Source organism: Odocoileus virginianus, unplaced genomic scaffold (genome assembly GCF_023699985.2).
Source record: "Odocoileus virginianus isolate 20LAN1187 ecotype Illinois unplaced genomic scaffold, Ovbor_1.2 Unplaced_Contig_6, whole genome shotgun sequence".
NCBI lineage: Eukaryota > Metazoa > Chordata > Mammalia > Artiodactyla > Cervidae > Odocoileus > Odocoileus virginianus.
The window spans coordinates 924,951-947,143 of NW_027224323.1; the positions used below are offsets into that span (position 1 = coordinate 924,951).

At 43.5% G+C, this 22,193-nt stretch overlaps 1 long non-coding RNA gene and 1 pseudogene across 3 annotated transcripts in view; both read left to right on the forward strand.

The window, feature by feature from the left end:
• The first annotated feature begins 2,274 nt into the window (after positions 1-2,274).
• LOC139033883 (U2 spliceosomal RNA) lies at positions 2,275-2,444 on the forward strand (annotated as a pseudogene).
• An 8,762-nt stretch (positions 2,445-11,206) lies between these two features.
• Positions 11,207-22,193, forward strand: part of LOC110145893 (uncharacterized) — a 108,769-nt gene continuing 97,782 nt past the window's right edge. For all 3 annotated transcript variants that reach the window (XR_011486353.1, XR_011486352.1, XR_011486351.1), the window contains exon 1: positions 11,207-13,382. This is a non-coding gene — a long non-coding RNA (uncharacterized lncRNA). The remainder of the gene's footprint in view (positions 13,383-22,193) is intronic.

The following is a 22,193-nucleotide window of genomic DNA, read 5'->3' on the forward strand; positions in this document are numbered from 1 at the left end:
TGAGCAACTAACACACACACACAGAGACATCTCTGCATCCCAGGAGAAACCCTTGTCATGCATGGTGATGATGTTTCTGGGTGTCACAAAGTGATACCTGTCATCTGGTCAGAGAAGAAGATGAAGCAGGCTGCCTAACAGCCTACAGGGCAGAGGACAACACCTTGCAGAGAATTATCCAGTCCTGTGCATCACAGAGAGGCTGAGAAGTCCTGAATCGCCTGGGTTAAGCTGCCGCTCTGACCCAGAAGGAAGCCTCAGTCCTTGTAGGAACCTGTAGATGTCTACAGGACGTGGTCCTTCCTCCAGCGTCACAGCCCCATGCTCCCTAACTCCTTCTGCCTCCCACTTTATCATCTTCTGTTCTGTCGATAAGCACCCTTCATGCTCCAGGGAGTGACTTCCTGGTCGGTCGTCACGGTCCTGGATTTTGGTCTTGGCTGTGCCGCCAGCGCTAGAGCTGGTGAATGAATAGGGCAGTGTACCCCTGTTGTTCTCCACGCCTAGGGAGCACCACCTCGGGTGTGTTTAGAAGGAAACAGTAGTCAGCCAGTCAGCGACTAGTTGTACCTGGAACACCTGAAGACAAAGGGAGAGATAGTCACGGTGTGTGGTTCTGTAACGCAAGCGGGAATGTTTAAAGAAGGAGGTTCCTGCAGGAAACCGATAGAGAATACAGAGGTGTTAGTCACTCCACTGTGGCCGACTCTCTGAGACCCCATGGGCTGTAGCCTGCCAGGCTCCTCTGTCCATGGGATTCTCCAGGGAAGAACACTGGACTGCATTGCCCTTTCTTCTCGTATGTTATTGGAATACCCAAAAAGTTCATTTGGGTTTTTATATAACATCTTATGGAAAAGCCTGAATGAACTTTTTGGTCAATTCAATACACAGGGTAGTCCAATATACATTAAGCTTTTTATACATATATGCATTCCCAGATGACTCAGCAGTAAAAAAGAAAAAAAAACCTCTGCCTCCAGTGAATCAGACCAGGACTCAATCCCTGCGTTGGGAAGATCTCCTAGCTTGCCATGCATCCTCCAAGGGATCTTCCCAACCCAGAGATCAAACCCGCATCTCTTATGTCTCCTGCCTTGGCAGGTGGGTTCTTTACCACTAGGTCACCTTGGTAGCCCTTAATTAGAGGAGGTACCGTGTATACTTTATCTCAAGTTTTCCTACTAGAAATGCTTACCCTTTGAAGCCTTTTTTGAGCCCACGTTTGTCACTGAGAACCTCTCGAAATTCTCCAGGTGGAGAGGAAAAGAGACGTGAAAAGGAAAAAAAAGCAACATATTCCATGACCTCCCTAATACTCATGGATGCTTTTAGGTTTGTAGGTAGATGTGGGTGGGATGAAGTTTCCTTCAGATGTCAGAGACCGGGCACCTTCTAGGGAAAAAGGCCCCACTGGGTCTCACCACTGTTTACCTTAGGCTTTATGTTCTTTCTAGTTATCAATTGACCTCTGTTTGTTCTCTGTTTTCATTTTAGGATGTGCGGTTGCTTTACTAAATGATGGACAATTAATTTCCCCTGTGGATATTTCTATCCATCAGCCTCTGGACATAGCCCTTGGCCAAAATGTTTATTGTCAGTTACATAGGCATTGGTTTTTTTTTATCCACACCCCCACCATGGCCTAGTATTTAGGGAGTGTCTGCTAATATCAATCTGGAAACGTAATCCATTGTGAAGCGCAGTGAATTGCAGGCCAACCCTAGACCAGGTGTGTGCACTCTGTGGGGGATAAGTCTCAGTTCTCCCTGGAAGTTCTCGATATCTCCTGTATTTTGCTGTGGGATAGTAGAGTGTATTGGGATACCCAAGAAGTTCATTTGGGTTTTTTATATAGCATCTTATGGAAAAGTCTGAGCAAGCTGTTGGCCAACCCAGTAGATACTGGAGTCCATTGTGTATGTGTGTGGGTCTGTGTGTGTGTCTGTTACTTGCTCAGTTGTGCCCAACTCTTTGTGAACCTCATGGACTGCAGCACACCAGGCTTCCCTGTCCATCACCAACTCCCAGAGCTTGCTCAAACTCATGTCCATTGATGTCAAGGTACAATCCAGGTGTGTGTTTTCAACCCATTTTGGTGGGAGACACAATTTCAAAAAAGTAGGGTTTTGAGTAAAGCTCTCATGATAGTTGCAAGAGTGAATTATGTGTTTATCTGTGGGTAGGACCATCTTAGAAAGAGAACAGAAAATACAAGGTGGGGTTTGAAGGGTCCCTTGGGGCATAACTGTCCATATTCTAAAGATATATTCTATCGCTTCTCGGCCTTTTGGCTAAGATCAAGTGTAAAGATGTGTTCTCTTTGATGGGGCATTTCCCATTAATAGAAATTTTAAAATGATTGACACATGTAAACATGATCCACTGGTTTCTTGTTTGTAAGATTGATATATTCAAAATAAATTGACAATTTGCAAGCTATGAGAGAGGGCTTCCTTGATGTCTCAGTGGTAAAGTATCCGCTTGCCAATGCAGGAGATATGAGTTCAGTCTGTGGTCTGGGAAGATCCCCTGGAGAAGGAAATGGTACCCACTCCTGTATTCTTACCTGGAGAATACCATGGACAGAGGAGCCTGGCAGGCTACAGTCCATAGAGTTGCAAACTGTCAGACGTGACTTAGCGATGGAGCAATAACAAGCTATGCCATATCATAGTGCAAGATGTAAACAAGGAAATTAATGCATTAGATATCCATGAATCAAGATATGAATGATCTCTAAAAACATTAGCATCTGAACAAGAGCAGAAATAAGAATCTCTCCATATTTTGAAAGGAGGCCTGGCATGCCGCAGTCCATGGGGTCACAAAGAGTTGGACACGACTTAGTGACTGATCAGCAACAGCGTTTATTTTAATACTTATGTTTATGTGTGTGCAAAACAAAGGCTGTCCTCCTCTTTCTGCTGTAAATAAAATGCATATATATATATATATATATATATATATATACACACACACATACATACACTGTGTAAATGATATCAATTTGTTGAGAGAATCTCAAAAAATTAAATGTCTTGGGAATGAAAGAGCAGTTTTAGATATAAGACATCTTAATATGAACTCATAGGTGTATGCACATAATAGAGTTCTTCTTTCCGAATTTGGGGGTTTAGGCTTTGCTCACCTCGTAAAAGTAGGACTGTGTGCCTCATCCTCTCCTTCTGAAAACTTTGGCCAAGTTTAGCACTCTCTCTTATTTGCATGTCTGAGAGGATTCCCCAGTGAAATGTTCTGGCCCTCCAAGTTCTTAATGAAACACTGTATGATGACACTTTTTTTCATAAGGGAAAGGACTAAGCCAATTTTTCTGTTTTATCTTGTATCAACGTCAGCAATGAATCTTTCAAGAAATGGCTCCATTTCATCGAAAGTGTAAATTCAGGTGGAAGAACTTGGTTTCCAGTTTTCTTCTACGTCTCCCTGCATTTCTGTAGTGTTAGTGGTGACAACCGCTTTCCTTGTTAATGACGGTCATATCACAAACACAAGTAGCATGCCACAGTTGTCTACCTTGTTTATCCAGGTCCTGTCTTTCCCTTTAGAGGGTCGTCCCACCACCGACTATTCCGTTGTCTCTGAATTTATCCACCCAACCAAGCCAGCCTTTCAGACATACTGCGAGGACCAGAGTCAGAACTGCAAATGCATACCTTCTATTATTCAGGAGAAATAACTCAAATATTGCCCGTGACAGCTCTATCACTTCCAAATAAAGTCTCCAAAGCCTTCACTACTGACGCCTTTAACACTGACCAGCTGTAGCCCATCTGGAGGCCATGTCTATGAGGGACCTAAAACATTTATTCTGATAAATATTGCTGACGTCTGCTTTTGTTTTCTCAGGATGTGGACCAGATCTCTGAGCTGGGGCCCAGCCCTTGGAATAAGGTCTACGTCTCGAGCATTTGCTAGATCTAATAGATGGTAAACAGCTTGAACACCATGCAGTGCTGACCAATGTGCTTTGCCCACGACAGTGGGAGGGGCCAGTCCTTGGAAATATTAGCGTCCACCTGCTTTTGAAGCGTATGAGACTGGCCAACCGTCTTTAAATGTGACAGTGAGCTGTCAGTCATCTTGCTCCTGCAAAGCCTGCACTGTCTTTGTGGTCCCATTGATCAAGACTCAGCTGGCTGTTCCATCTTTGATAACTTCTATCCCCATCGTTAAGACACACAAGTCCTTCAGCTCAATTGGAGAAGCGTTGGTGCTGTCAGAACACGTATTTCCCCTCCGTGACATGGCTTGTCCTCTGACACTTTCTCTCTCTGAGGCTCAGTGAGTGGAACACAAGCTCCTTTCCCTGGAATGAGTAAGTTTTCTGGGGACATCTTTCTTGACCACGCTGTCCCCTTCCACTACCTGGAAGGTCCAAAACCCTGTCACAGGACGGTTTAGTCCTTTTTTCCTTCTTCCCTGGACACCTCTAGAGCATCTCCACTTAATCCTTCTCACGAATGTCTCTGATGAACACCCATCCTATTAAAAGCACGGTTTCCTGGATACTTAATGTGGATATACAGGGTGTTTTAAATCAGATGACTTTTGCACAGACACACAAGTGCGAGGGAGATATTAAATCAGTTTATTGAGACCCTCAGAAATGAAACACCCCCCAAGCAGGGCATGATTAGTGACCAGGAGAGATGAGACGGGAAAGGGAGTGTGAGTGTGAAGGGGGATGGATCATGTTAATCAGGAACCAGGAAGGTCGTCTTCCTGTTGGTGATCCTGGTTCCATGGAAACAAGAATGTGTCTGGTCTCAGGGACTCTTTCTGTGCGTGAATGAAACAGAAGCAAAGATTTAGTGTTGACAGCTGACAGGGATGAGTGTCAGGTAGTAGGATGTCCAGGGTAGAGGATCTGGTAGGTGGCCCAATGTCCAAATCCTGGTGGACCTCGACCCTCCACATCTGTCTGCTATAGGTGGGGGGCCCTGTGTAACTCTCCCCAGGATGTACATATGGTGGGATCCTTTATCTACAGAATGTACCCTAGGAGGAATCATTTCAGGCTGTATGTTCAAGATGCTTTAGAGGACCTGTGATTGAATTACGCTCTTCACCTAATTCCAGGAGAGTGGTCTCTCAGTGGGCTTTATGAATTATATCTGCCTGAAAGCTGCTGTTCTTTGCTTTTAAAGATCTCACTTTAAGAAAATTTCCCTCTCAACGGGAATATAAAACAAACACATGTTCCAGACAGTGTTATCAGAAGGCGTTGAACAGGGCCATCAGAATTCTGTGAGATTAAACACTGGTCTTACACAAAATGTGAGTTCTTTTCTCATCTGGTTCTCCTAGTGTTGGGATGCATGTGGACACGCATGAGGTCAGGACTGACTACAACACTAATTGGTTTCCACCAGCTTGGGATTCCTGCTTCTCTCTGATGACTCTGGTCTGCAAGATTCCTGCAGGATAAGCCTCTCTCACCAAAGGTGCTCAGTATTTAATCAAGCAACAATTTGAAATTTACTAGGGCTCAAGAGAAGCTAAGTAAACCTAATGTACCAGACCAAAGTTCTCTATCAAATAGAATATAAGCTATTGGGACAAAAAAAAAAAAATTCATTGCCTGCAAAATTTGACACGAATGAAATCACAGTATGTCCTTATTGACTGATTTGATGGAGCAGCCTTGATAACAGCCCATTTTCACTTTGGTATTTCTGAAATGCTTTTTCTCCCTGTCCACTGGTTTGGACAATTATCTGGGGGAAGAACAAAAGGGTAGGAGTAAAAGACCCACGAATTACACCCATTTGCCAGTATTTCCAAGGTTTTGGTTTTTATTTTTCTTTATTTCTCTTTAAGTAAGGGATTATATAAAATATTATTTATGAAGGAAGAAAGTTTATATGCACCTGTTTGTTTCCCAATAGCACACATACACACCACCTGATTGATATATTCAGAAAAAAAGTATAATTCCACTGCCAGTTTCCAGGATATTCATGACATCTTCTTCTGGAATTCCCCTTTCTCTAGTCTCCTCCTTGAATTTTTCCAAGACTCCCTCTTCAGTATGATTCCCTTTGACTGAAAAATCACCATGCAGAAATTTAACCATGAGGACCCCTAAACATTCTGAGTACAGAATGACCCCCTCCGCCCAAAAAAAAATGAGTGTGGAAATCATCTTCAATTGGTACAAGTGAGTCACTTATAGTTACCATCTCCTATGACAAAGATAGATGTCCTCTAGTTACCACCTCCTACAGCTGGTAAAGAATCTGCCTTCAGAGCTGGAGACCTGGGTCTGATCCCTGGGTTGGGAAGATCCCCCGGAGAAGGAAAAGGCTAACCCACTCCAGTATTCTGCCCTGGAAAATTCCATGGACTGTATCGTCCACAGGGTCGCAAAGGATCGGATACGACTGAGCGACTTTCACTTAACTATCACTTTCATGACAAAGATCTGTTTCATGACAAAGTCTGTTCTCTGTCTTAACAGTTAAACCCAGGAAAAGACACATGTACCCCAACATTCACAACTGCACTATTTACATTAGCCAGGACATGAAAGCAACCTAGATGTTCATTGACAGATGAATGGATAAAGAAGTAGTGGCACATACACATACACAGTGGAATATTGCTGTTGATCACGCTATCTAGCGTCTGATTTTTGTGACCCCATGGACTGCAGCATGCCAAGCTCCTGTGTCCTTCACCATATCCCAGAGTTCACTCAAACTCATGCCCACTGAGTCTGTGATGCCATCCAACCATCTCATCCTCTATCATCCCCTTCTCTTTCCCAGCATCAGGGTCTTTTCCAGTGACTCGGCTCTTCCCATCAGGTGGCCAAAGTATTGGAGCATCAGTCCTTCCAGTGAATATTCAGGATTGATATCTTTGAGGATGAACTGGTTGGATCTCCTCGCAGTCCAAGGGACTCTCAAAAATCTTCTCTAACACCACAGTTCAAAACCATCCATTCTTTTTTTTTTTTTTTTTTTTAGTTGGAGGCTTATTACTTTACAATATTGTAGTGGTTTTTGCCATACATTGACATAAATCAGCCATGGATTTACATGTGTCCCCCATCCCGATCCCCCCTTCCACCTCCCGCCTCCCTCAAAACCATCCATTCTTTAGCACTCACCCTACTTTATGGTCCAGCTCTCAGATCCATACATGGCTATTGGAAAAACCATAGCTTTGTCTAGACAGACTTTTGTTGGCAAAGTAATGTCTCTGCTTTTTAATATGCTGCCTAAGTTTCTCATAGCCTTTCTTCCAAGGAGCAAGCACTTTTAATTTCATGGCTGCAGTCACCATCTGCAGTGATTTTGGAGCCCAGAAAAAAAGTCTGTCACTTTTTCCATTGTTTCCCCATCTATTTGCCATGAAGTGATGGGGCTGGATGCCATGATCTTAGTTTTTAAATGCTGAGCTTTAAGCCAGCTTTTTCACTCTCCTCTTTCTCTTTCATCAAGAGGCTCTTTAGTTCTTCTTTGCTTTCTGTCATAATGTCATATGACATATGACTTATATGCATCTGTCATAATGTCATATGCAATATGCATATGACACATTGCTTTCTGTCATAATTCATATGTCATATGACATATATGTGTCTGTCATAATGTCATATGCATACACATATATGCACAGTGTCATCTGCATATCTGAGGTTATTAATATTTCTCCCGGCAATCTTGATTCTAGCTTTTGCTTCCTCCAGCGCAGCATTTCTCATGATGTACTCTGCATATAAGTTAAATAAGCAGGCTGACAATATACAGCCTTGACGTACTCCTTTTCCTATTTGGAACCATCCATTGTTCCAAGTCCTGTTCTAACAGTTGCTTCTTGACCTGTATACAGGTTTCTCAGGAGGCAGGTCAGGTGGTCTGGTATTCCCATCTCTTGAAGAATTTCCCCAGTTTGTTGTGATCCACACAGTCAAAGGCTTTGACATAGTCAATAAGGCAGAAATAGATGTTTCTTTGGAACTCTCTTGCTTTTTCGATGATCCAGTGGATGTTGGCAATTTGATTTCTGGTTCCTCTGCCTTTTCTAAATCCAGCTTGAACATCTGGAAGTTCACAGTTCACATACTGTTGAAGCCTGGCTTGAAGAATTTTGAGCATTACTTTACTAATATGTGAGATGAGTGCAGTTGTGTGGTAGTTTGAGCATTCTTTGGCATTACCTTTCTTTGGGATTGGAATGAAAATGGACCTTTTCCAGTCCCGTGGCCACTGCTGAGTTTTCCAGATTTGCTGGCATATTGAGTGCAGCACTTTCACAGCATCATCTTTTAGGATTTGAAATAGTTCAACTAGAATTCCATCACCTCCACTAGGTTTGTTCATAGTGATGCTTCCTAAAGCCCACTTGACATGCTGGACTGTGAATCCCTAGGTGAGTGATCACACCATTGTGATTATCTGAGTCATGAAGATCTTTTTTTGTGTACAGTTCTTCTGTGTATTCTTGCCACCTCTTCTTAATATCTTCTGCTTCTGTTAGGTCCATATCGTTTCTGTCCTTTATTGAGCCCATCTTTGCATGAAATGTTCCCTTGGTGTCTCTAATTTTCTTGAAGAGATCTCTAGTCTTTCCCATTCTATTGTTTTCATCTATTTCTTTGCACTGATCATTTAGGAAGGCTTTCTTATCTCTCCCAGGTATTCTTTGGAACTCTGCATTCAAGTGGGTGTGTCTTTCCTTTTCTCCTTTGCCTTTAGCTTCTCTTTTTTTTCTCAGCTATTTCTAAGGCCTCCTCAGACAACCATTTTGCCTTTTTGCATCTTTTTCTTGGGGATAATTTTGATCACTGCCTCCTGCACAATGCTACGAACCTCCATCCAGAGCTCTTCGGACCCTCTGTCTATCAGATCGAAATCCTTGAATCTATTTGTCACTTCCAGTATATAAAGCTAAAAAGTGAAAAAGCTAAAGTCAAGTCACTCAGTTGTGTCCAACTCTTTGCAACCCCATGGACTATAGCCTATCAGGCTCCTCCATCCATGGGATTTTTCAGGCAAGAGTACTGGAGTGGGTTGCCATTTCCTTCTCCAGGGGATCTTCCTGATCCAGGGATCGAACCCAGGTCTCCCACACTGCAGGCAGACACTTTACCATCTGAACCACCAGGGAAGCCCTTCCACTATATAATCATAAGAAATTTAAAATGTTAACTCCTAATAAGTTGAAGTTACTTTGAAAGGATGATAAGAGCATTCTAAGTATCACTGAGGGAACATGGATAATAGGATTTTGGTGTCTTTATCAGACTTTTTCCAAGACAGAGACACTTTTATATGGATAACACAAGACTCTGGGACTCTGGGAATAAAATGGGCCATATGCATGCAATGCTGTGGAACTGGGTTTGTTTATTTTGTGACTGGTGCTGCGACAGAAAGATTTTGATTTAGTCATTTGTTTTTAATCCCCTTTCGTCTTTGTTTGTATTGGATAAGACCTTAGTTCAACAAAAGGTGGTGGTGATGGTGACGGTTTAGTCACTAAGTCATGTCCAACTGTTGCGATCCAATGGACTGACGCCCACCAGGCTCCTCTGTCCATGGGATTCTCCAGGCAAGAATACTGGAGTGGGTTGCCATTCCCTTCTCCAGGGGATCTTCCCCATCCAGGGATCAAACCCAAGTCTCCTGCATTGCAGGCAGATTCTTTACTGACTGAGCTGCCAGGGAAGTCCTGGTATACAAAAGACATTCTTCTGCAAATATAAGGTAGGGCTGTGTTCTGTTGGAATCTGCTATCATTCATAGAAAGATTTATTTTCAGGTTTACCAACTGTTTATTTTCACTAACATTTGAGCATGCTATTTCATACATTATGGGATTCCCAGGTGGGAATGGAGTGCTTTTCTCCTTGTAATTTTCCTTTTTTAAAAAATTATATCAGTTAAACTCCACTTTAGCATTGTGGTTCAGTTAAACCCATTTTGCTTTATGGAGGAAACAGTGTTAAATTTGATATTTTCAAGCATGTTTCTTTACAGTTAAGCGTGATTTCTAAATGTTATTTTTCATTTGTATTTTGCTTTTGGTATGGCCAGATAGTCAGCTTGTTTTTCATAGTTTCTGATGTTTTCAGAAAAATCAAAATATCTTCATTCCCTTAAAAAAAGAAAAAAGAAAAATTGGTTCTTCCCTGTAAGAGTTCCAAAATTACAGCAGGAGACTTCAACACAGTTCTTTGAGAACTGATGGAACATTTCAGACATAAAAAATTTGGAAAAAGAGATTCGTTCAGAACTACTCTGAGTGTCTAAAATATTTCACAGAACAGTGGAAGAATGCGTGTACTTTATAGGAAACCAAGATTTTCCATCTGTGGAAACTTCCAGGAAGTCTCAGAAATGACGCAGAAGTAAAATCATATGGATCATTACACATTTACCATTTAAGTTAGTATAGCGTCAGAGGTAAAGAACGCATTTGCCACGGCAGGTCTCCAGTGTAGGAGACCTCAGAGACACAGGTTCGATTCCTGTTTGGGAAGACGGCCTGGAGAAGGAAACATCAACCCACTCCAGTATTCTTGCCTCGAGAATCTCATGGACAGAGGAACCTGGCCAGCTACTGTCCCTGGGCTCACAAAGAGTCAGACACAACGGAAGCCACTTAGCACGCAAGGACAAACAAAAGGAGACCTAGAAGGTGCTTCTCTTGTTTGAATTTAGAAAGAATTTTCCTTTTAGGGACACTCTGAAACAAGGGCGCTTACAAATGAACTTGACCAAACACAGCTGTGGCTGTGGGGTAAGGCATAACTAAAATTACCGTAAAAATTGAGATCGTTTGCAAGCTATTTAAATAACAATTGCTTGCAAATTCTCGGGGCTTCAGTTGATACCGTGGAAGTCACAGACGGAGAGGAGAATTATGGTGACATGAAGTGTTTTTGAAATGCGGACTTTAAATCACCGCCCCACCCCCAACCCCGCCCCAGGGGAGTTCCCTGGGAGTCCAGTGGTTAAGATTTTGCCTTCCTTTGGAGAGGTTGCAGGTTTGATCCCAGGTCAGGGAGCTAATATCCAACATGCCTGCATGTGGGCTAAGCTCCTTCCGTCGTGTCTGACTCTTGCAACCCCATGGACTGTAGCCCACCAGGCTCCTCTGTCGGTGGGATTCTCCAGGCAAGAACACTGGAGTGGGTTGCCATTTTCCTCCTCCAGGGGAATCTTCCCAACCCAGGGAACAAACCCACGTCTCTCGTGTCTCGTGGGTTCTTTACCTCTAGCGCCACCTGGGAAGCCTGTTCTTACTGCTACTGGTCTTGCTGGCAACTCAGGTGTGGTTTCTGCAAACATTTTGAAACACAGCCTTCATCGTGTGCTTGCTGTTGGAATGTAGGCTGAGAGAGAAGGCCCAGCCACAAATGCAGACATCTGTCTGCATGCTTCTCCGACTCCAAAGGTTGAATGTGGGTCATTTGGGGACGCACAGTGGAGTCTGTTGTCTGGCCACGGGGGCGAGTGATTCACATCGGGGACCCCATGAGCAACCTGGGCCGACATCCCAGACACCCACGGCCACTGCTGGTTGGCAGGACTCAATATTTATTTCCACCTCCCAGCCCTGCACCCAACAGCTTGTGTGAGACTCTGCTTTCTATCTTTCCTCGTTCCAGGATGCAAGCGGAGAAAGAGCTGTTTCCCTGGGAAGTTGTCACAAAGGAAAAAAAAAATCAAAACCATGGCTGATTCATGTCAATGTATGGCAAAAACCACTACAATATTCTAAAGTAATTAACCTCCAACTAATAAAAATAAATGGGGGGGAAAAAATCAAAAGAAAACAGGAGTCGGCACTGAACCCGGCAAGGACGCTGGAAATTTCTTCTCAGAGGTGGCATGCGGTCTGCCTGCCAGACGAGACGTGGTGAAGTCAGAGCTTGAGGCGATCTCTCTTACTTCGCAGGGTGGCGGCCGTCGAAATGTAAGTGCCTTCCCACTCAGCCATCGCTTTAGCTCCACAACCGTGTGACATTCACGAGCCCTGTTGAGGCCTGGGCCCTGAAGTGCATTCAAGACGGACTTGGAAAAGAGAGACATGGACACTTGTCTAGACAACTCTCGTGAAGGATTTTGCAAGAGGGAAAAAAAAAAAGTGTGGCAGACTTGGAGACACACAGGTGCTAAAGAAACTCTTTTCATTTTAGGAGGAAAAACTGAAAGAAATAAGTAGTGTAATAGAAATAAATGATTCAGGAAAGAGGGAAATAATCACATGTAACAAATATATATTTCTCAGACCACGTAATGTTGTCAGCAAATCTGGAGGAAAAAAAAAACCTTAAAATTCAATACTTGCTCAGGAAGGTTGTGTTAGTCAGGATTCTACAAAGAAATACAAGTAGGATATGTATACAGTGAATATATATTATATATAATAAGCATCTCTAATATACATAATATTTATAATATTTGTATAATATAATGGTCTTTCCTGGTGGCTCAGCTGCAAAGAATCCACCTGCAATGCAGGATATGTGGGTTCAGTCTCTGAGTCAGGAAGATCCTCTGGAGAAGGGCATGGCAACCCACTCCAGTATTCATGCCTGGAAAATCCCCTGGACAGAGGAACCTGGCAGGCTACAGTTCATGGGGTTGCAAAGAGCTGAACACAACGGAAGCCACTTAGCATGCACGCACATACGCTGCTGCTAAGTCGCTTCAGTCGTGTCCGACTCTGTGTGACCCCATAGACGGCAGCCCACCAGGCTCCCCCATCCCTGGGATTCTCCAGGCAAGAACACTGGAGGGAGTTGCCATTTCCTTCTCCAATGCATGAGAGTGAAAAGTGAAAGTGAAGTCGCTCAGTCGTGTCCGACTCTTAGAGACCCCATGGACTGCAGCCTACCAGGCTCCTCCATCCATGGGATTTTCCAGGCGAGAGTACTGGAGTGGGGTGTCATTGCCTTCTCTGATACACATAGAGTGTAATGTAATTTGTATAATGTATAATTAATATATAATATATATAAGAAATATTAGAGATTTTATTATATATAAAATATACTTTTATAGTCAGCATAAACATGTTTATTGTGTCATATAAAATTTAAGTTGAACAAAGCAGAGTATTTTTGCACTCATATAGAGCAACTTACTGAAAATTTTAAATATATCCTTGCTGGCATGAAACATGACACTAATCCGTCCTTGGAAGATCGTCCGTGTTCACATTTTATGATTGAGCAAACAAGAGCAAAGTGCCAAAGAGACTACACATGGCGTGTCCTTCTGCAAATGTGGGGAGGCACAGAGTTTTCAGAATTTCAAAGGAAACACATCTAATATTCACCAGTTCCATACAGACTGCATTGCAAGACTGATTTTCCTGCATGGGTGGATCTGTTTGATGTAAGTTTGCAAAAGGCCTGATACGCCAGGTGGGGTGTTTCGTGGACCGTCACTTTCACGGGTAGAAAAATCTCATGCAAATCTCGCTTTTCTGGGCAGCGCTTGGGATACAGTGATGACTGTGGTGGTTGAGAACTTGCTCTTTGCACAATTCACCATGTAGATTGCCACATGGAACAAAAATTTGAAAAAAAGAAAAAGAAGTTCCTGCAAAATGGTTGATCAGCAAAAGCTGGTATAGAGAAGCGTGAACTATGTACAAATTAATTCAAGGCTTTTTTTCCCCCAATTCAGTAGTGTACTTTAGCTACACAGACCTTCCTCAGAGTTAGCACGTCTCATTGCCAGTACGTGCGCTCTGTATATTTGAAGTATCTGTCCTTGTAAATGTACACCAAATACACATGTGTCTGTGTGTGTGTGTGTGTGTACGCGTGCGTGCCTGTGTGCACACAGACAGCTTCCCATGTTGCATTTATCATCAACTTGTAGAAAACTCCTGGCATATTAAAGTTGCAGATGGAAGTCAAGAATCTCTGTTTTGTCTTCTGTTAGGATGGGCTTTTGTTTTGTTTTGTTTTTTTAACCTACATATATATATATATATATATATATATATATATATATACATATATATATATATAAAACCTTCTTTTATTGTAATTCAAATAGCTTCTCAAGCCCTCTTTCCTTTAGAAGTCAAAACTGCGCAGCTTTCTTCTATTTTTCGCTTTCATTGTATCTGAAGGTGCAATTTTGACAACTGTTTTCATCTCATAAAATATCCTTGAATGCTCTATATCCATCTTGTTTTAAAACATGAAGCTCTGTGTATGTAAGAAAATTTCCTCTAAGCCATTCCCTGTAAAATGTTCTTCAAGAAAAGGCTTTATTGTTGCCTCACTTAGCAGGTGTGATTATGATTATAAAATGGGACAGATTTAAAAGGTCCATCTTTAAACATATTTCCATGTGCTGCTCATAAAGAGAAGGGTGTTATATAGAAATTCCGACAGACATATCCAAATCATGAATATTTTAAATACTGAACTCCAGGAAGCAGGCAATGTGTTCAGTCTTCTTTGTATGCTAGAGGCTCTTATCACTTATGGGCTAGGGAATCTCTGTGTAAAAGTTAAATGAGTTCCAAAAAAAAAAAAAAGTTAAATGAGTTCCAGTGCTTTAAGGGTAGTTGAAGCATTATGTAGGCTGTAGGCTTCCTATTTATAACATACTTTCAATGAGACCTGGTAAATGGCCAAGACAGTTTTTTTCCAGGGAGGCAGCATTTGGTTGAATATGGTTGATTTTTCTGCAAGGGAGACAGGAGTAAACAACAACAAAAAAAATCTCTTGTTATTTTTAAAATAAATATTTCAGAGGTTTCAGTAATTTCTGTAAAATAGACTAAACTGTTTTCACCTTTACTGACCTCTCTGTAAAGTATTTCTTAAAGATTTTTTTTTAAGCATTTATTTATTTATTTTATGGCTCACTAGAAAAGATCCTGAAGCTGGGAAAGATTGAAGGCAGGAAGAGAAGGGGACGGCAGAGGATGAGATGGTTGGATGGCATCACCGACTCGATGGACATGAGTTTGAGCAAGCTCCAGGAGCTGGTGATGGACAGGGAGGCCTGGAGTGCTGCAGTCCATGGGGTCGCAGGGAGTCGGACACGACTGAGCGACTGAACTGAACTGAACCAATGGCTGTGCTGGGGTCTTTATTGCTACACGTGGGCTTTCTCTAGTTTTGGGGAGTGGGGGTTCCTCTCTAGTGGTAGTGTGAAGACCCCCGCGCTTCAGTAGCTGTGGCCCCCAGACTCCAGGTCCAATATGACTGAGTAAATATTCCATTGCATATATCTACCACGCTTTCTTTATCTCTATCCATTCATCTTTATCTTTATCCATGGGCGTTTAGGTTGCTTCCACGTCTTGGCTGTTGTAAACAGTGCTGCCGTGAACATCGTGGGGGGTGTGTGTATCTTTTTGGATCAGAATTGCGCTCAAACATATGCCCAGGAGTGCACCTTACATTTCCAACAGGTTGGGGTTTTTACACTACTTGTACTGTCTCTGTCACCAACGTGCCATGAAAAAAGACTTCTCTTCGATCGCCGAGGGTTCAAAGATTTCCCAGGTAACTGCTTTCATTGGTTTTGAGAAAACCTATTGGTTTTGAGAAAAGCAATTGGGAAAACTCCATTCTGTTTCTGACTGTAGAATAGATAACTGATGGAACTCCAGGCTTTGAAAGTATGCCATTATTTACTCTATGACCCAGAGTGTGGCACATCCTTGTGGGTGTTTCATGGGCAGTTGAAGACACAGTGTGTTCTACACTTGGGTGAATGTTTTACGAAGGTCAGTTATTCCATGCGATTTCCCGAGACAGCACACATCAGTTGTGCATCTGATGAGGTTCTATTTGTTGCACCCATGAGCGAAAGAGGAGGGCTGGACTCTGAGTCAGGAATGACAGACTTGTGTATTTTCCACGTTAGATCTCTCTGAACGGTGCTTGTCTGTTTTGAATCTATTATTTGCGTACATATATTTGCAATCTTTTTATAGTTTGCCTGTTGATTTAACTGCCTTATCATTAGGAAATGTCCATTCTTAGGCTTAGTGAAGTGACAGTTGGTCAGTTGTGTCTGACTCCTTGCAACTCCATGAACTATACAGTCCATGGAATTCTCCAGGCCAGAATACTGGAGTGGGTAGCCTTTCCCTCCTCCAGGGGATCTTCCCAACCAGGGATCAAAACCAGGTCTCCTGCATTGCAGGCGGATTCTTTACTATCTGAGCCACAAGGGAATCCTGACTTGTCCTTTGTCTACTGTTATTACAACTACTTCACCTTTTTTTATATAGTTGAAAGTCCCTGGGTCAAATGGTAAAGAATCCAGCTGAAATGCAGGAGACCTGAGTTTAATCCTTGGGTCAGAAAGATCCCCTGGAGAAGGTCGAGGCAACCCACTCCAGTATTCTTGCCTGGGAAATACCCTGGAGAGAGAAGCCTCTTGTACTCCAGTCCATGCGGTCGGGGAAAAAAAAAAGGAAGAGATGGGGGAGGAGAAGATGGAGACAGAGGTTGAGATGGTTCAATGGCATCACCAACTCAATGGACGTGAGTTTGAGAAAGCTCCAGGAGATGGTGAAGGATGATGAAGCCTGGCATGCTGCAGTCCAAGACTTTGTGACTAAACAACAAACAAAAACAGCTTTCTTATGCCTCCTGTTTCCACAGTAGACTTTCCTATCCACTTAATTAATTAATCTGACTGCATTGGGTCTTATTTGTACCATGCAAGATGTATAGTTATGGTGCACAGGATCATAGTTGACCCTCATATGAGCCTCACCTCATAGTAGTTGAGTCCCCTGACCGGGACCAGTTAGTTACTGGTTACTCTGTGGCATGCAGGATCTCATTCCCTTGACCAGAGCTCAAACCCACGTCCCCTGCAGTGGGAAGCAGATTCATAACCACTGGATGGCCCGGGAAGTCTTCCCATGCATGTATTTTAAACTTTCAGGAGTCTTGTAGTTAACAAGCATCTCTTGTAGTTTCACGGTGCTGGGTTTTAAACCTTGGTTGAGTGTTATGTCATCACCGACTCGATGGGCATGAGTTTGAGTAAACTCCGGGAGTTTGTGATGGGCAGGAGGCCTGGTGTGCTGAGATTCATGGGGTTGCAAAGCATCAGACATGACTGAGCGACTGACCTGAACTGAACTGAGTGTATGTATCACGTAGATGTTTGAATGTCTTGATGTCATTTGCTCTTTTCGTCTAACTTGGTGAGGTATCACATGTATATCATGGACAGCATCCGTTTAAAAGGAACATTTCAGTGAGCTTGAAGGTCATAACCACACGCTCCCCGCAACGAACCTTGCACAAAACACCCCCAGCACCCCAGACTGTCCCCACAAGCCCTTTCTCAGACACATCCTGCTACTGTTTGTAACCCTCAGGCAAGCAGGGATGTGTCTTCTGTCACCAGACAGAAGACGGGACATTGCAGAACATCAAATACAGGAAATGAGACAGCATGTACTTTGCTGTGTTTGTCTTTCTGGCTCACCAGGTAGTTTGGAGAGCTGCAAATACTGACGTGTCCAACCACCCTGAAGCTGCATGTGTGTGTGTGTGCTAGGTCACTTCAGTCTTCTCCGACTCTTTGTGACTCCACTGACTGTAGCCCCCACCGCCTTGTAGCTCAGTCGGTAAAGAATCTGCCTGCAGCGCAGGAGACCTGCGTTGGGTCCCTGGGTCAGGAAGATCCCCTGGAGCAGGAAATGGCAACCCACTCCAGTATCCTTGCCTGGAAAATCTCATGGACACAGGAGCCTGGTGGGCTGCAGTCCATGGGGTTGCAAAGAGTCAGGCATGACTGAGCAACTAACACTTAAACTGTTAACACATCCCTAGAGTCTCCTGCATTGGGAGGCATGTTCTTTACCACTGCACCCCATAGTTCTAAAACTAAGTCCCATTCTAATTTTATGTATGCATGCTCAGATATGCAGATGACACCACCCTTATGGCAGAAAGTGAAGAAGAACTAAAGAACCTCTTGATGAAAGTGAAAGAGGAGAGTGGAAAAAGTTGGCTTAAAGCTCAACATTCAGAAAACTAAGATCATGGCATCCAGTCCCATCAGTTCATGGCAAACAGATGGGGAAACAGTGGAAACAGTGGCTGACTTAAGTTATCTGGGCTCCAAAATCACTGCAGATGGTGATTGCAGCCAATTAAAAGATGCTTACTCCTTGGAAGGAAAGTTACAACCAACCTAGACAGCACATTAAAAAGCAGCGACATGACTTTGCCAACAAAGGTCCATTGAGTCAAGGCTATGGTTTTTCCAGTGGTCATGTATGGATGTGAGAGTTGGACTATAAAGAGAGCTGAGCACCAAAGAATTGATGCTTTTGAACTGTGGTGTTGGAGAAGACTCTTGAGAGTTCCTTGGACTGCGAGGAGAGCCAACCAGTCCACCCTAAAGGAAATCAGTCCTGGATGTTCATTGGAAGGACTGATGTTGGAGCTGAGACTCCAATACTTTGGCCACCTGATACAAGGAGCTGACTCATTGGAAAAGACACTGGTGCTGGGAAAGATTGAGGTCAGGAGGAGAAGGGGACAACAGAGGATGAGATGGACATGAATTTGAGTCAACTCTGGGAGTTGGTGATGGACAGGGAGACCTGGCGTGCTGTGATTCATGGGGTCACAAAGAGTCGGACACAGCTGAGCAACTCAATTGAACTGATGCTCACTACACTTTTATTTTTTTCTTTCTTTTCTTTTAGTGACAAATGTAATGTTGCAGTTTCATATGATAATCAATTTTTGTGGAATGTCCACCCTCTCTACCTGAACAAATACATGTGTGATTGGGGTTTTCATTTCTTTGAGTGGGTACCTATGAGAGGAATTCCTGGGTTGTATGGTAAGCTGACTTTTTAAATAGGCTTTATCTCTTAGAACTCACTTATGACCCCAGCAATACTGAGAAGAAAAGACAGACAATTCCCCCACCTCCCACCCCTACATGGACACAACCACCCCTGTTAGCAACACCCGTGCCCACAAGATGGTACAGTTGTTATAACTGATGTGCTATACTGAATTACCAAGATCACCTCAGATCTGTAGTTTACACTGGGGTTCACTGTTCTTGTTGTAGATTCTGTGGGTTTCATTGTTGTTCAGTTACTCAGTCCGACTCTTTGGGACCCCATGGAGCACGCCAGACCTCCCTGTCCATCACCACCTCCCAGAGTTGGCTCAGACTCACGTCTATCAAGTCGGTGATGTCATCCAGCCATCTCATCCTGTGTCATCCCCTTCTACCATTTGAACAAGTGTATAATGACTAGTATCCACCATTATAATATCATACGGGACGATTCCACTGCCCTAAGAATCCTCCGTGCTCTGTCTACACACCCTCCCTCCTAACCCCTGACAACCACTGATCTTTGTTTTTGTTTCAACTTTTTGTTCTGTATTGGGGTATAGCACATTAACAATGTATCCATTCTCCCCCATCTCCCCTTCCATCCAGGCTGCCACGTGAAATTGAGCAGAGTTCCCTGGGCTGTCCAGCAGGTCCTTGCTGGTTCTCCATGTTAAACAACAGCAGCGTGTCCATGTCCATCCCAGACTCCCTGACTATCCCTTCCCCCATCCTTCCCCCTGGTGACCGTAAGGTTATCACAGAGTATTGAGCAGAGTTCCCTGGGCTGCCCAGCAGGTCCTTGCTGGTTCTCCATGTTAAACACAGCCGTGTGTCCATGTCCATCCCAGACTCCCTGACTATCCCTTCCCCCATCCTTCCCCCTGCTGACCATCAGGTTAGTACAGAGTCATGAGCAGAGTTCCCTGGGCTGTCCAGCAGGTCCTTGCTGGTTCTCCATGTTAAACACAGCAGCGTGTCCATGTCCATCCCAGACTCCCTGACTATCCCTTCCCCCATCCTTCCCCCTGGTGACCATCAGGTTATTACAGTGTATTGAGCAGAGTTCCCCGTGCTGGACAGCAGGTCCTTGTTGCTTCTCCATGTTAAATTTATCTCTACACATTTTAGAATAATAACAGTAGTAGGAGAGGAAACAGTGGGTTTTTCCGCAGATGTGGGACTGGTTCACGTGGAACTGCTGTTCCGGGAGCAGGAGGGGGTGGGGAAGAAAGCGTGTACTGTTCTCCGACCGTACACGTCGTGATAAACGGCGGTGCTCGGTGACGTGTATACACAAGAACGTCAGCCCCACCATCTGACAAAGGGGAAGTACACCCAGCGATACGAAAATAAAGAAGGGGACTTCCCTGGTGTTCCGGGGGTTCAGAATGCACCTGAAAATGCACGGGGACACGGGTTTCACCGCTGGTCCGGGAAGATCCCACATGTCGTGGAGAAACGAGAGCTTGTACAACACAAGCGCTGAGGCTGAGCTCTAGAACCTGCGCTCTGCAAGCAGAGAAGCCACTGCCGTGAGAAGTCCGTGCACCGCAATGCTAGAGCAGCCCACGCTCACTGCAACTAGAGGAAGTCCCCTTGCTGCAAGGCAAACCCAGCACAGCCATAAGAAATGCATACATACGGGGATAAAAAAGCAGATAATTCCAAGGAACCAAAGAATACAACCTATAAGAGAAAGCATGAAGAGTCAGAGAGAAGAGATGTAAGAAAAAAGTCGACACACTGAAACCGGAATAGAGCAACGTCAAAAAGGCTTTGACGGATGTATCCAAAAGACCAACATGAGCATCACTGTAGTCCAGAAGACCAAACTTCTGCTCTGTGTAAGTTCTTGCAGATTAATTCCAAAAAAGTGTTCGCTATAACATCACATGCGAGATCACTCACTGGGAAGACCTTGAACACACATTTTTTTCCAGAGAAGACACAAACAGTCAACAGACATATGAAAAGGTTGTCGGCATCACCCACCATCAAGAATCTACATGGTTGAGTGGGGGTTTTTAAACATTTTTCATTTCAGGATGATACATCAGTCACAGTTTGGGCAAACTCTTGCCATGGCAGACAGGGCAAGTGTTCACTCCTCGGTCGTGTCGGACTCTGTGACCCCACGGACTGTAGCCCACCAGGCTCCTCTGTCCATGGGATTTGCCAGGCAAGAATACTGGGGTGGGTTGCCATGCACTTCTCCAGGGGACCTTCCTGATCCAGGGATTGAACCCGGGTCTCCCACATTGCAGGCAGATTCTTCACCGCCTGAGCCACCACAGGCATCCTTGCAGATCAAGCTGAATGCAATTTTAAGCATTAACATTTACACGGGCCTCCATGTCCCTGTAGTAGCATTCAGTATGACTAAAAACTGACCATACAGGGGTCAGAATCAAATCTTTGGTGCTTTCCTAATAAAATCCTGGTTTTTTAACCTGGCAGAATGTATAATTGTCTAGCCTGAACCAAAGCCAGCTAAACAGCAAGAGAAAATAAGTAACGATGCCAAATTAAATGCTTAGCTCCGTAGGGAAATATCCATTCAAATGAGGAAAAACACAAAAAGTGTTTATCATCACTCCTGTTATTGACATGGCTGAAGCTGGAACAATTAGCAGTGCCGACAGACAGTACAAAGGCATAAGAATATAATTTCCACAACTCAATAGCAAAAAACCAAGTAGCTTGATTAAAAACATGAGCAAAGGACTTGAATAGGCATTTCTGCACAGAAGCCACGAATGGCCAGTGGATACAGGGAAAGGTTTTCCACATTACCAACCATCAAGAAAATACATTTTGAGTGGTGTTTTATATATTGTTTGCTTACAGACACAGATGCAGAACTCAAATATCCTCATCTCATTCTACAGTCAACAAGAGCCAAACCTCTAAGTAATCATAAGTCAAATGCCAAAAATAAAGTAACAAACAAATCTTTCATTTCAGAGTGCTTTTGGTGTTAATTTCTACACAGCAATTCACAGACACTCTAATGATTCTCTTTCCTCTGGATACTATTCTCCTTTAGAATAATGCATTTTCTTGGAAAATATCTACAGAATTTCGTATGTCAGAAAGCTAGGTCCACTGGGGGGTTTTCAGTGTCACTGTCATTATAGCATGGAGGTTAAAAAAAAAAAAAACCCTAAGACTTTTGATTATTTTCACAATCAATTTCCTTTTAAAAGGAATGAAAGGAAAATAATACTGTATAGCAACGTAGTTTCAATACAAGATGGGTCAGAGCAAAACAGGAAGCATGTTCTTTTCAATCATAACCTACCAGTTTATCCTTTGGAAATCAAGAACCTACCTCGA